Source organism: Chelonoidis abingdonii, chromosome 15 (genome assembly GCF_003597395.2).
Source record: "Chelonoidis abingdonii isolate Lonesome George chromosome 15, CheloAbing_2.0, whole genome shotgun sequence".
In the NCBI taxonomy this organism is placed as follows: domain Eukaryota; kingdom Metazoa; phylum Chordata; order Testudines; family Testudinidae; genus Chelonoidis; species Chelonoidis abingdonii.
In genome coordinates this window covers 39,657,406-39,672,130 of record NC_133783.1, presented here as the reverse complement: position 1 = coordinate 39,672,130, position 14,725 = coordinate 39,657,406, and the positions used below count along the sequence as shown (strand labels likewise).

General features: G+C 38.2%; 1 protein-coding gene across 1 annotated transcript in view; it reads right to left on the bottom strand.

The window, feature by feature from the left end:
* Positions 1-14,725, bottom strand: part of TCERG1L (transcription elongation regulator 1 like) — a 229,091-nt gene that overhangs the window by 191,083 nt on the left and 23,283 nt on the right. The gene's annotated exons all lie outside the window — the stretch shown is intronic.

The window sequence follows — 14,725 nt, the reverse complement described above, 5'->3', positions numbered from 1 at the left end:
AGATTAATCCAGCCTTACTCACATTGAGTAGGTAGAGTGAGTAAGAATGAATTAATCTGGTCCTATGTGAGGAATTTTAGTTGTAGGATTGCATGGGTAATTCCTTTGTTACTGTAACAATTCCTTTGATACTGCAATAAGTATTATGACAATTTTGAATTGGTCATCGGTTTTGTTTATCACAGAGAAGGAAATATCCCTTCTAAAAAAAATGCCATCCAAAAATGTTTGGATAATTGTTAAAAAAAAACTTACACTTACTAGCAGCAAAATTTGCTAATGAGGTAAGTTGACAGACACATGAAAGGCCATGTAGCAAACTCCTGGCATTAAGAGGTGTTTTTACATGTAATGTGCTTGGTTGTTAAGTTATTGATAGGAAAAATACTTAGTCACATCCCAGCTGTTCTGTGAAAGGCTAAAACATTAAATTTAAACCATTAAGTAATTCTGAAAGCAAGAGAACAGGTGGCAAATGGTTTATATGGCAGATGGTGTCTTTTTTAATATTTGTACTCACTGCTAATTTACAATACTGAGTCCACAACTACCAACTCATATTTTACCTTTTTCACTTTAACGATTAGAAAACTGTAAGAGAAAGTGTGAAAATAGACACCATAATTATTTGTAAAAGGATAATTTTTTCACTTGCCTTACTTGATCTTCATTCAATAAACAAAGTCAGTAATTTCTAATTCCAGGAGTCCTAAAGTCCTCAAATCTAAATTAAATTCCAGAGTTGTATAAACTCCAGAAGTTTATCACAATTTTAAGTTTTAATTTTTAAGTTAATATAGCACTCTTGAAGGATGCTGTCTTGACAGCACTCGAGAATGAATTCCTCTCTTTAACCATAGAGTAGATAAAGCACAGCTGCTAGAGTGTGATTTTCCTTACTATAATGTATTGTATCTCTAGAGGCATATCAATAACATGTGTGCTGAGTTTAGCACATGGATCCTGTGATGAGGTGTACTTACCCTGAACTGGAAATGAAGGGGTTAAACCTGTACTCTGGGTAGAGGAAGCCATGCCCCCTCACCACTGATCGGCATGCTCCAACTGGAGCAGCAATTTAAAAGGGAGTAGCCCAGTTCACCACCAAAGCAAGAGGATGCATGGTTCAGGCTCCCTGGTGGGAAATTGGTGGAGACCCAGATTGTGAAGGCCAAGCCCCCTGAGACTGGATGGATACCCAGCTACCTGTGTACACCCAGGAGACCCTGGAACCGTAAAAAGTTCCACAAACCAAAGACCCTGGAGACCCATAGACTATACTGCTGGAGGACAGGGTAGGAAGTTGCCCAAGAGGCCTAGCCATTGTTCTAGTTGCAGGACAAGGAACTTAGTGTGTTTTAGCTGGATCCCTGCTGACCCAGTGGCTGTATTCTCACTGCTTACACGGCCCTGGGATGGGACCTGGTGAAGTATGGAGGGCCTGGGTCTCCTAACCTTGGCCACCACGCCTCTAGGTGGTGGCCCATCCCCCACTGGCTATTAGCCTTATAGCCCTGTGAGAGATGGCAGCTGTATTGACTGTTGCCACTAGGCATGGTTGTCCTGAACCTAAGGGCGTCAGGTGGACACAGCTACCGGGATTGTAGAACCCCTTTGTCCACCCCAAAGGCCCAGCATAAAAGTGTATGTAAATAGATAAATAAATAAATAAATAAATATTTAAGAAAGGGAAATTGGTCAACTGAAACAATGAAATATAATGTAATTTCTGGAACTTTTTTCACTTCCTCTGAGACCTGTGAAGTCATTTGGATCTTACCTCCAACCTACAGCCATGTAAGCATGCTGCTGTGTGGATTATTATTGCATTTCTCTTCCACCATCCTCCAACCCATACTTTTTGATACTTCACATCAAATGTCTCCAATGCCCACACTTCCTGTTATTGCTGGAAATGAGTGAATTCTGCCTCAAACAAAGATGATAAGGGTCAGTCAAACACACCATTTACTCTAGATTTGTTTCCACCCTGCTTTGCCTGTGAGCACCTTTCCAGTTCATTTGCCCGCAAGACCTTTCTTTCTCTTCATCCATCATCATTTGCAGTCTTCTGAACATCTTAAGTCACAAAGTTACTGTTAAATCACAAAAAATGTCTACATAAGCTCAACAACAAAGAAGCCAGCTACTGGGTTTTTCTTTGTGCCTGTCCAAATGTGTGGTTTCCAAAACATTCACTGTTACTCTCAACTAAATCATAAGAATCTTTGTTCACTTATGAGAGAATAATGAAAGGAACCTTTGGCAAGTGAACTACAAGAGGTCTAAAATCAGAATATGACTGCAAAACTTGTTGATAATTCAAAATAATCTTGTTGCTATTCCTCCATCAAAGCTGTATTGCATAGATTTGTTTCCCAATTTCAGAGGGGAATTATATTAAGTCTAATTCTTTACTGCGTTGATACTTTGTATACTAATTTTCCATATGTTTTGATGTGTTTAGCTGGGAGTGTAGTTGGGGGTTACTGCAAGGTATGTAGCAAGAAACTATTTAATTTTTCTTGCATTCAAATTGTTGAAATTGCCAGAAACAACTGTTAAGTAGATATACTGTCTTTGCCATGGCTCAGGCATTTTCAGAAGCAGATATTAACACCTTGAGCACTGTATTAGTGCACTGTATTCACTGCCACAGGTGAAGCTTCTAGTATGGTGCTACAATGTAGGTTTAATTCAATACCTTACCTAAGAAGTTGGTCATGATTAGTGGAATTTCATTTAATTTCATTATGCATGTGTGCCAAAGTAAGTTTAGCAATGCTTGACGATATACTGAAGGTGAATTTAATCATTTCAAGAGTTTTATTTATCAAAACTTCTGACCACTTTCAGAAGACGTTGAATCAAATATCTGGTATGGCTGATGTACAACATCTAAGTCAAGATCATATGTTTTGTTGCTTCGTACAATGTATGGAAGGCATCATGTTGTTCTTTGTTCAGAAAGAACAAGGTTATCCACAACTATCAAGCTTGTAATTGATAAGTGACTTGATTTTTTTTTTGCATAATATGAACTATATGTAGAACATCAAGTTTGAAGAAGGATGAGTTAAACATAATCAAATCTCATTAAAAGAAAATTGGCCTTAAAATTATTTTTGAACAATGGAAAGCTAGAATATTTCATTTGTTAAACATACAAATAAACTCCTTTCATGGACAATACTGGAAACAAAAGTGATCTAGTCATATTAAGCTACAACCGGGAAATTGTTGGTAATATTTTCTACATGGATTCTTAAGTTACAAAAGCTAGAAAATATACTACAATTCATCAAGTCGCCACATGCAAATAAATACGAAGAAGATCTCTACATTATGGGTCTTGAGTCGTTATATAGCAAGAACCTTAAGACAAAGCTGGTTGAGTTATGGGGGAATTATCTGGAAAACCAAGATGGAGACCTCAGTTCCACACTGGAAAATATCAACTATTATATGACTATTCCCTTTAATCAATGAACTTCCTGAAGTAAAATGTTGATTTGGATTAATACTTTATTCAATAAAAATGCAGTTTTGATCGATCCGAAACTATTCACAAATTTGACCTGAATTAATTTAATAGTTTTGTCCAAAAAAATGTTTGGGGCTAGGTTCACATGGGGACTAGGTGCCATTCACCAAATGGCCAGAGGAGGTTGTGGTGGTACCACCTCCCACCTGTCAGGAATCAAGGCCTGCAGTACAGCCGGTCTCTGGGAAACCTACTGAGGGCTGCCTGATTGGCTACACAGCCTGATTGATTTGACAAGTCAGCAGAGCACCTCTTAAGCCCAGCAGCAATTCAGCAGCTGCTCCAAGCACTTGCCCATGGCTGTGATAGGTCTTGTGCCTGGTTGTTCCCAGCCCTACTCCTGCCTTGGCTCATTTCAGATGACCTTGTTATGACACTTGGCTCTGACTCTGGCTGTGAACCTTGGCTCTGACACCTGGCTTCTGACCGTGGGATCCAACTCCTGCCTACTGAAGCCTATGTCGAGCCACTAGGCAAAACACCTGCTCTAACCACAAGGCACAAGTGCCCATGCCCCAGTCTTTGACCCACCTTATAACTTTTATCTTAGTGTTAGGGCACTCACATGGAATGTAGAATATTACCAAATTATTTTGTTTTTATGAAAAAGGACAAAAAAACCCCTAGCCATAGCTTTATTGATGACCTTCAGTTCCCCACACACCTATCAATAACTTTTATAACCATTAACTTCATCAAATTAATTGCTTTGGCATCAGGAATTAACTAAGAAATTATATGAGACCAGCATGTGAAGTGCAGAAAACTATAAAACAAGCCTAGAATTGAAATGTTGCCCTCCAAAAGTCAACGGCAGAAGTCTCACTGACTTTGGGCACAATGTGATGCTCACCACCTATTGTAATTTCTTGGCACACAGTACAAAAGATTTGTCAGAGTTGCACTGGCTGCATCCCTATCTTGAAAGGATCACATCAAGAGACAGTCAAAAGGGGGGGTCATTATCAATGTGCATTCAGTTCTTGGCTCTCTAAGAATGTCAGTTGTATTTCTGCTTTTTCTGATGTTGACATTTGTCCACAGAAAATGGATTAATGCCACCAATTCATATTATTATTGCCTAATGAAAAGCCATTCATTGGTAACAGCTTGTGACTACCACTTGTGGCCTTGGATAGACCTACCTATCAATATGTGAAGGCTTTGTTACCCATTAGCAATGATCTAAGATTGAATGTGACAGATTTTCTCTACCTATACCTCTTAAATAAAGGGACTGCTTCATATGCGATAGCCAGAATAAAGACAGTTCATGACTGAACAGTTTCAGTCAGTTATTCTTTATCACATTTCTTGTGAAATCAAAGTATTTCTTCTTCTTTGGCTGTATAGCGCTCTCTAGTACACACACACACACACACACACACACACACTTCAAAGACAGTGCTTTCCTGCTCAAGAGACTAGCCTCTCTCTTTTATGATTTCTTTTCACAGCTAGGCCATGGTCAGGGCTGTCAATCTGTGAAGTGTGGATAAGAATGGACTTGATTTGAGCAGTCAGTTGCTAGATCTCCCCTCTAGGCCACTGAGTTCAATCTGTCTTTTATATCTTTTCCAGAATCTTCCAGAGTCCAGCTGGATCCATGAATCTTTAGGGACTAACCAAAATATAACTATCATTTTGGTTCTATCACAGGAATAACATTCAGTTTTAGGCATGCTTTATGTTTACCCTCACAGACTCTCTAAGGTCAGAAGGGACCATCATGATCATCTAGTCTAATTACCTGCACATTGCAGTTCACAGAACCTCACACACCAACTCCTGTAGACTTATAACCTCTGGCTGAGTTACTGAAGTCATCAAATCATGATTTAAAGACATCAAGTGACAGAGAATCCACTGTTTACACTAGTTTAAACTTACAAGTGACCCATGCCCCGTGCTGCAGAGGAAGGGGAAAAAAAACTAGTGTCTCTGCCAATCTGACACAGAGGAAAATTTCTTCCCCTTTCCCAAATATGGCAATCAGTTAGACCCTGAGCATATGGGCAAGACGCACCAGCCACACACCTGGGAAAGAATTCTCTGAACTATGAAGACTTAACTGTCTAAAACCTATGGAGACCAATTTGTAATTATATAATCTTGAGACTTGGAACCTGTAAAATAATCTCATTGTTTATATCAAATATCTTTTCTTAATTTTAAAGACTGTCATTCATATTATCTGATTTGAGTGAGGTGCACTCAGTACTGGACCAGGTGATGCAGGGTAACTGGTTTTAAACTACCTTTTGTAGCCTATGGATTCTATAACCAGTCAGGGACCAACCTGGTTCCCCCAGTAATTGTAGCAACTCAAAGACTACTCTCCTTTACACATGGTTTCCCACATCCTCTACTGGTTGTTCTGATAAATGGAGATAGCCAGAGTGGAGACACATCCCCAATTCAGCCTGTTTCCCCAAGAAATCTGCTGGTGTTCCAGGGGCCAGGAGAGAGTGTCTAACCTAGCTCTCCATCAGCCAGGGATCATCTTAGACAAGAGGAACTGGCAGAAGACCAGGTAATTGGCTTTTCAGCTGCCACGGCACCTCAGTGCTCCTGGAGTTGGAGTGAGAATTTGGTCCAACACATTTTGGTATATAATATAAATGACATTGGTACAGCCTAGAAAACAGAAGCTTTCAACGAGCAACCTCATTTCAATGTAATCCCCAATAGAAAACAAAATAGCTGTTTTAATTTTAGTCAGCAAAAAATTTGAATAAGCACTTTCCCCACACAATAAGAATGGAATATTAAAAAAAACCAACAAAAAGACTGACCCAATAAATGTAAAGACAAACCTGAAAGGCTGGCATTGATGTTAAAAACAAAAACAAAGGTTAAATATTTATCTGAAATATGTACATGAGCCTGATTTATCATCATTTTTTTTTTATTTCTAAAGTATTCCACTGAAGGTCTTTTATTGACATTCAGTCAATAAGATTTAAAACTAAATTATAATGCAATATCAGATAAAAATAATATCAGCAGCTTATACTGTACATTCAAATATTAACTAAAGTAAAAATCTGTGACCAAATTAGCAAAGCAGAAACTACTCCACTAAGATGTCAAAACTTCTGGTGGTCTTTCTGTAGCCCACTGGTAAGTGTGTGCTACATATTCCCTTCTGTGCCCAATACACAAAGGATCCAAGTCTATTTCAGATCCAACTAGCTTTGGAGTTCTCCAGTTCAATCCTTGGTGCTTTGGACAAGATAGAGGAAAGGAATAGAATTTTGCAATAAGTTTGATTGGAAGCGAGATCAGTCCTGAAGAGTATCTCTATCAGTGTTGGTGTTTTGATGAGCCAACAAGTGGTGCAAGGACAGGGCTTTCCACCTGTAATCACTTGGTCTGCAACTAGTAGTACCTCTCTGAACCTATAAAAACCCTTAGGATCACAAATTTTTCTGCCTCACCAACATTCTACTCACTGCTTATGGGCCTGATCATACAATCATTCAAGTCAATGGCAAAACTCTGATCTGAATGATGCAGGATCAGGGCCTCAGTGTTTTAGGATCTTATGGATTGGACTTTGAAAGGAAACTATCATATTAATTTCTGTACACAGCTCAGCCACTTTTTAAACTATATGGAATTTAGGGAATTAAGGGAAAAAATTAGTCCTACCTTTGTATATTACCTACCCAAACAAGAAAAAATTGCATTTAAGTTCTACATGTACACTGTCAAAATAATCAAATTAAATATTTAAAAAATAAAAAAACAATTAAAAAAGAAGGAATTCCAAAGGAAGGTATTTATTCCAAATCTCTGCCCACCCCTTCACATTCTGGTTCAGATTCTCCACTTTCTCACAGGAGGTTATATCAGGAGTAACTCCACAGATGTCAATGGAACTGCATTCATGTATAACCAGTAATTGAGAAGAGTGTCAAACCATTGGTGTTAATCTCAATAGACCTAATAAATGCATCACTTTCTAAGATTATTTTTGTCTTTAAAAAATAACAAAATAATGAAGCTGTGACTGAAATTTCTCAACTCTCTTGTTTAAGGGAAGGCTGTTCTTTGTATGTAGCTACAAAACAGTGAGAAGATTACATTTTTCTCAACCTTACTCCAATTAAATAGGTATTAACACAGCTCAGAAACATGACACTAGTAGACTTTTTTATGGATGTTTGTTTAGAAATATCATTTCACACACTGGAGACAATTAAATTAGGACTGTCAAGTGATTATTTTTTTAATCGTGCTATTAAAAAATAATAGAATACCATTTATTTAAATATTTTTGGTGTTTTCTACATTTTCAAATATATTAATTTAAATTACAACACAGAATACAAAGTGTACAGTGCTCACTTTATTTTTATTATAAATATTTGTACTGTAAAAAACAAAAGAAATAACATTTTTCAATTCACCTAAAACAAGTAGTGTAATGTAGTCTCTTTATCTGAAAGTTGAACTTGCAAATGTAGCATTATGTAAAAAAACAAAATATCTTCCTCCCCCGCATTCAAAAATAAAACAATGTAAAACTTTAGAGCCTACAAATCCAGTCAGTCCTACTTCTTTTTAGCCAATCACTCAGACAGACAAGTTTGTTTACATTTGCAGAAGATAATGCTGCCTGCTTCTTAATTACAATGTCACCTGAAAGTGAGAACAGGCATTTGGATGGCACTGCTGTAGCCGGTGTCGCAAGATATTTACATGCCAGATGAGCAAAAGATTCATATGTCCCTTGATGCTTCAACCACCATTCCAGAGGAGGTGTCCATGCTGATGATGGGGTCTGCTCAATAATAATCCAAAGCAGTGTGAACCGAAGCATGTTCATTTTCATCATCTGAGTCAGATGCTGTCATAAATAGATAGCTAAGGGTTAATGTTTCTTTTACCTGTAAAGGGTTAACAAAGGGAACCAAACACCTGACCAGAGGACTCAATCAGAAACCGGATTTTGTCATAAGCTCAGGGGAGGAATTTTTTTGGTTCTTTTTCTTTGTCTGGCCTCAGCTGCGATGAGAGAGAGATTTTTCTAATCTGTAAGCCTTCTCATCTTGGAGTTCCAAGTTGTAAGTACATAAGGTAGCAAAACAATAGGCTTTTATATGTTTGTTTTGTATTTACATATGTGTGTGTGACTGGAATGTTCAAAATGTATCTCTTTTTGAATAAGGCTGTTTATTCAATTTTTCTTTTAAGCAATTGAACTGTTAATGTTCACCTGATACAGAAGATTTTTTTATGTCTTTTTCTTTCTTCTTTAATAAAGCTTTCTTTTTAAAACCTGTTTGAAGTTTTCTCTGGTAAGGCTAAGGGAACAAAGGGAGGGGGGAAAAATCTTTTGTGTTAGCTTGACTAGTGAAATGCATAGCCTCGGGAAGAAGGAGGGGGGAAGGTAAATTGCCCCTCGTGTTTTGCATTCAAGAGTTTAAGTCAGTATCACCCAGGATAACCCAGGAAGGGGGAGCTGGGGATGAGATAAAGAGGAGACAAGGGGAGGAGGTTGTTTTCCCTTTGGTGTGAGACTCAGGGCTTCTGAGTCTTGGGGTCCCCCAGAGAAGGTTTTGGGAGACCAGAGAGGGAGTAAGGCCCTGAAAATTCCTGGCTGGTGGCAGCGAGATCAGATCCAAGCTGGTAATAAGCTTGGGGGAGTTTCACACAAGCACCCAGATTTTGGACGCTAAGGTCCAGATTTGGGAAAGATGCTTATGATAGATGCCACCAGGAGAAGGTTGATTTTCTTTTTTGGTGGTTTGAGTTCTGTAGTTTCCACATCAGAGTGTTGCTCCATACCTCATCCCTTTCAGATTTTGGAAGACACTTCAGATTCTTAAACCTTGGGTCAAGTGCTGTAGCTATCTTTAGAAATTTTTCATGGGTATCTTCTCTGCATTGTGTCAAATTTACAGTGAAAGTGTTAAAACAAACATGTACTGGGTCCTCATCCAAGAGAGATATAATATGAAATATATGGCAGAATGCAAGTAGAACTGCAGGATACATACAAGTCTCTCCCAGGGAGTTCAGTCATAAATTTAATAACACACTAGAATTTTTAACAAGCGTCGTCAGCATGGAAGCATGTCCTTTGGAATGGTGCCCAAAGCATGAAGGTGCATATGAATGTTTGCATATCTGTCACGTAAATACCTTGCAACATCGGCTATGAAAGTGGCATGCAAACGCCTGTTCTCACTTTCAGGTGACATTGTAATTAACAAGTGGGCAGCATTATCTCCCATAAATGTAAACAAACTTGTTTCTCTTTGCGATTGGCTAACAAGAAGTAGGACTGACTGGACTTGTAGGCTCTAAAGTTTTACATTGTTTTGTTTTTGAGTGCAGTTATGTAACAAAAATACATTTGTAAGTTGCACTTTCATGACAGAGATTGCACTATAGTATGAGGTGAATTGAAAAATACTATTTCTTTTATTTTTACAGTGCAAATATGGTAATAAAAAGAGCACTGTACACTTTGTATTCTGTTTTGTAATTGAAATAAATTTATTTGAAAATGTAGAAAACAAACAATATTTAATTTCAATTTGTAGTCTATTTAACAGTGTGATTAATCGTGATTAATTTTTTTGAGTTAATTGCGTGAGTTAACTGTGATTAATCGACAGTCCTACTTTAAAGCATTCAAAATCATAAGTGATACACACACACACACACACACACTAGGAATTACACTGCATAAGTAGTAACATTTTAAAACTTAGGTCCAGCAGAATTAACAGATAAGAATCAGTATTCATAATTATGTTAAGTGGGGCTGGATGTGCCAGGGTGCTTGCAGGCTGCAGTGGATTTATATTCACCTTAAGGGATAGAAAGCTTGTGTTGTGCTCCCCAATAATACACAACCACATCAGTACTGATGATCAGAACTGGAATCTTTGCTCTTTTGGATTAGCCAAGCCTATTCATTTTATTGTTGCATTACAGTGGTTCTTGCTGGCTCATTGCCACTTGTTTCTATCTAAATTATTCTTGGTTGCAGTTGCTGGCCTTAAGAGAATGGCAGCAAAGTAGCATTTGTTGAGCTGCTATTTTTATAGATATTGATATAACTCATTTCAGGTCAATGCCAGTTTCTGGAATGCACAAGTTTCCCCCTGAATTCCACCCCCTCTACGGAAAAGAACTATGCTGGGCTCTAGCCACCCTTACCAACATATTTCGTCTCTGTCTGAAGCATCACCACCATGGTCAGTTTAGTGGAGCTCTTATTCACATACCTGCTCTTTGCTTACCATGACCATTCACCCTTCTTGACTAGCATGAACCTGCTGCTCCAAAGAAATGTTTACTTCAGATCAGAAGAATTTATGCCTGTCACAACTAAGGTTCCTGCATGCATAGGAGGGAAAGAATTTACTAATCTTTAAGTGACCCAGATAAGTGCCCCACCCCCCAAAAACAAACGAAGGGTAAACTTTAACCAGACTCCACCTCCAAATAAGTACATTCTCCAATTTCTTAGGTCCAATCAGCCAAATTTATCATCCCCATAGTAACCATCCTGTGCTAGAGGGAGTTTGTCTGTCAAACTGTAAACCTAATTTTGAATTAGGGCCTCCATTTGGTATTATGTGCTCAACATGTGCCAAAGGCAAATCACTTTGATTTATTCCAGAAGGAGCCCTGCCCAATAACAATGCTTGATACCTCACTGAAGGAGCATCATAGAGGAGACATCACTGAGCAACACAGACCCATCAACTTTGATTGTATCTCAACGGCTCCTGCCCCCCTCCCCCAAATAAAGCTTTTTCTATACAGGGGCATCAACATGACTGGTGGGTCTCCACCTTCTCAGCCTGAGCATATGACAAAAAGAGACAAAGGCTGTACTTAAGAAGTAGTGCCATTCTCTGCAGGGCAAGCCAACCATGACTATGTGTAAGTGGCACATGCAGGAGAGAAGAAGAAAGGATTGCCTGAAATATAGACATACCTCACACTCACAGAAGGCGCAAAACACCCTCTCCTGGTCTGATATCTCAATACTTTTTTGTTATTTTGCAAAGTTCTATAACTGTCAAGTGTAACTCTTAAGAGTACAGACATTGTGGTTAAGAACTTCCTTTGCTCAGCCTGTGTTACTTGTTTTCCTGTCATGTTGTCCCCAAAAGGAGTTAAACTAGAAGCCAGAGTTCCCACAGTGAGACAAAAAACTCTGAAGGAGCACATGGAAGCAAGTAGGAGACTTGGGAGATCTAAAGTATTCGTACCAGGGTCTGGGACAGCTGGACTGCTTAGCCCCATGTCACAAGGAAGGGCTCAGACAAGAGGTCTGAGCCTGCTAGTGTGTCCTAGAGATCCAGACCAAGAAAGATGACTAGACTCTGCCCAGACCAAGTTGACTTAGAATCATATGGGGCACAGTGGATGGGTGTAATTACAACAGACTGTTGCCATACACAGAGTATGTCCTCTCTTGCCATGTCCCCTTAGTGACATCATTATGGAGGAGGAACTAACAATGACCAGCAGTAACAAAACCTCACATGTTGCTATTGCTGCCTCTGATGGATAGGGTGTATATCTCTCTATCAAAGGGTCTTATACTTGCAGTTCCAGGGTCAAGACATTTGGGAAACACAGGGAGGTCACAGGCAGGGGACTTGTATAAACCCTTATTGGTGGTATATGTAAAAGGCTTTAGCCTTGGTCTAAGACTGCTCCCAATGAAGTCAAGCCTCTACACAGCCTAAATTTCCCAGCATTTGCAGCATAATTGACTGATTGGGCCTGCCTGAGTTAATTCAACTCTCTCAGGGCCAGTGTGAGTAGTGTACTCATCACGCTACTGTAATAGCGCTGTCCAGTATAACTGATTATAGAGATTAGTTTTAACAAGATAATGTTAAGGCTGATAGCTTGAAGACAGATATAACATATTCTGCTTTTTTCAAACTTTTCATGCAAATTATTTTGACATTGCCTTACATAAACTTTATACAAGGAGAACATGGAAAGATCATCAATTACCAGCTTACTTTATAAATCATACATGAGACAAGAAAAATGCAATTGCCCCCAGGGTACACAAATTATGTTCTTTTAAAGATTTGGTTTTTTTTGAGAACAATAAGTCATCCTTAATAAATGTCAATGCACTGATGTTTTTAACTGAAAGGCAGACAGCATCCTAAAGTATGTCCTACACAGGGGATTTTCTGTATATTAGATTATTTTTCCTTGATGCTTTTCCAGTCATTAACTTCTGTGGAGAAATAGAAATGTAATTTTGTTCTTGACAGCAAAGGGCTACTTTTGACCAATTGACCATTTTTTTCCTGCAAGGGAAAGAACTTTAATTTAACTTCAATATCTCATCCACTGTGTATTTCAATAGAAGAGATCATGAGTAGTCATTTTACAAGAGTTGTGTGTACTAGGTTAAGACTAAAAATACGCAGCATCTGCAGAGGATATAACTGATGTAATGAGAAGTGAATTCCGCTCACTCCATTAATATTTACATGGTAAGTTAGGCTTTTAAACAGGTGTTCATTGCATTAGCATTTATAGGAATCTTTCTATAATTTTCTATATAAACTTGTTTGCATTTCTGTGAACTCAGTCACAGAATGCCATATACAATTTGAAATATACATGTCCCTTATTAAGGCAATGGGAACAAGCATAAAAATAATAGCACAAAAACCTTAGATCAGGGGTAGGCAACCTATGGCATGTTTGCCAAAGGTGGCACGCAAGCTGATTTTCAGTGGCACTTACACTGCCTGGATCCTGGCCACCGGTCCGGGGGGCTCTAAATTTTCATTTAATTTTAAATGAAGCTTCTTAAACATTTTTAAAACTTTATTTACTTTACATACAACAATAGTTTAGTTATATATTATAGACTTATAGAAAGAGACCTTCTAAAAACATTAAAATGTATTACTGGCACTCAAAACTTTAAATTGGAGTGAATAAATGAAGACTCAGCACATCACTTCTGAAAGGTTGCCAACCCCAACTTAGACTTTGATCCAGAGTCCCTGGAAGTCAACAGCGGTCCTTCCATTTGGCTTATACTGAGTAAGGTTGTCTAGGATGGACACCTTCATCCCCATCTCACTGTTAGCCTATTCCATTAAATCCTTTCTACCGTGTTTTACATAAGCATATTGATAGTCTTTGCAAAGTGAACAGCATCAAATGTATGGGCTGACTGATTAATGTTCAGGTGAAATCTCAAATCTATTTAGCATGTTCAAGCACATACTTTCAAGCTTGTCTGCCTTCAAGAAGCAACTATATACTCCACAGGAGAAAATACCCATAAAAAAGTAGTTTAGTGTGAAAGATTGATAATGGGATTATTGCTCAGACACTCAAAGCTTGATATTTGATATCCTATCAGCCTTTCATTTGTAAGGAAAGCAACAATTGTCCTAGCCTGATATGTTTATCATTGCAAAGCTGAGCCAGTTATCTAAATGCGATAGCTCCTTGGTTTGATAATATTCTATCATGTCTATGGCAATTCATGCAGAGCATGTTAGTGCAACTGTAAATCAAAAGTACATTTCTTATGGCGACTTCTGCTTCTTAGAATACTTCAGTATTTCAATTCAAGAAGCCTTTTCTCTAAACGGATACATCTGGCATGATGTGATTTTTTTTTTCAGTATAGGAAAAGTATGACTCCCCCGTGTTTAGATTTTTCTCAAATAACTTGTTTTTAACTACAGACCTAGAGAACATAATTTTTAGTATATATACACATTCTCCATACATACATCTCACAAGAGTTTTAATGACCAGTGTGACACAGGCTTCCACTAGAGATCTTATATGACATTGTTTTGGTGAATTCGGTGTTTCTCTGTATTCAGATATACCCCAGTGCTTTCTGCCAGTTGGCATCCAGAGGTTCTTGAGTCACAGAGTATAAATGATTAACTCAACAAAAACTAGCACTACGTTATTCTTAATCAGCTCCTACTGTATGTCTAACAGATGCCTTCCAACAGAAGGTGATTACAATATGGAGGGCCACCTAACCTGGCACAGATTTACAGTGCTTTCTCATTGAAGTAAATACAGTGGTACAGGATAAAATTTAATTGAGATTTTGTGTCCATATTTTTATAATCCATAAGAATTACATAACTACATAGAATTGGTTAACATTTGAGTTTCAAGCTCACCTCT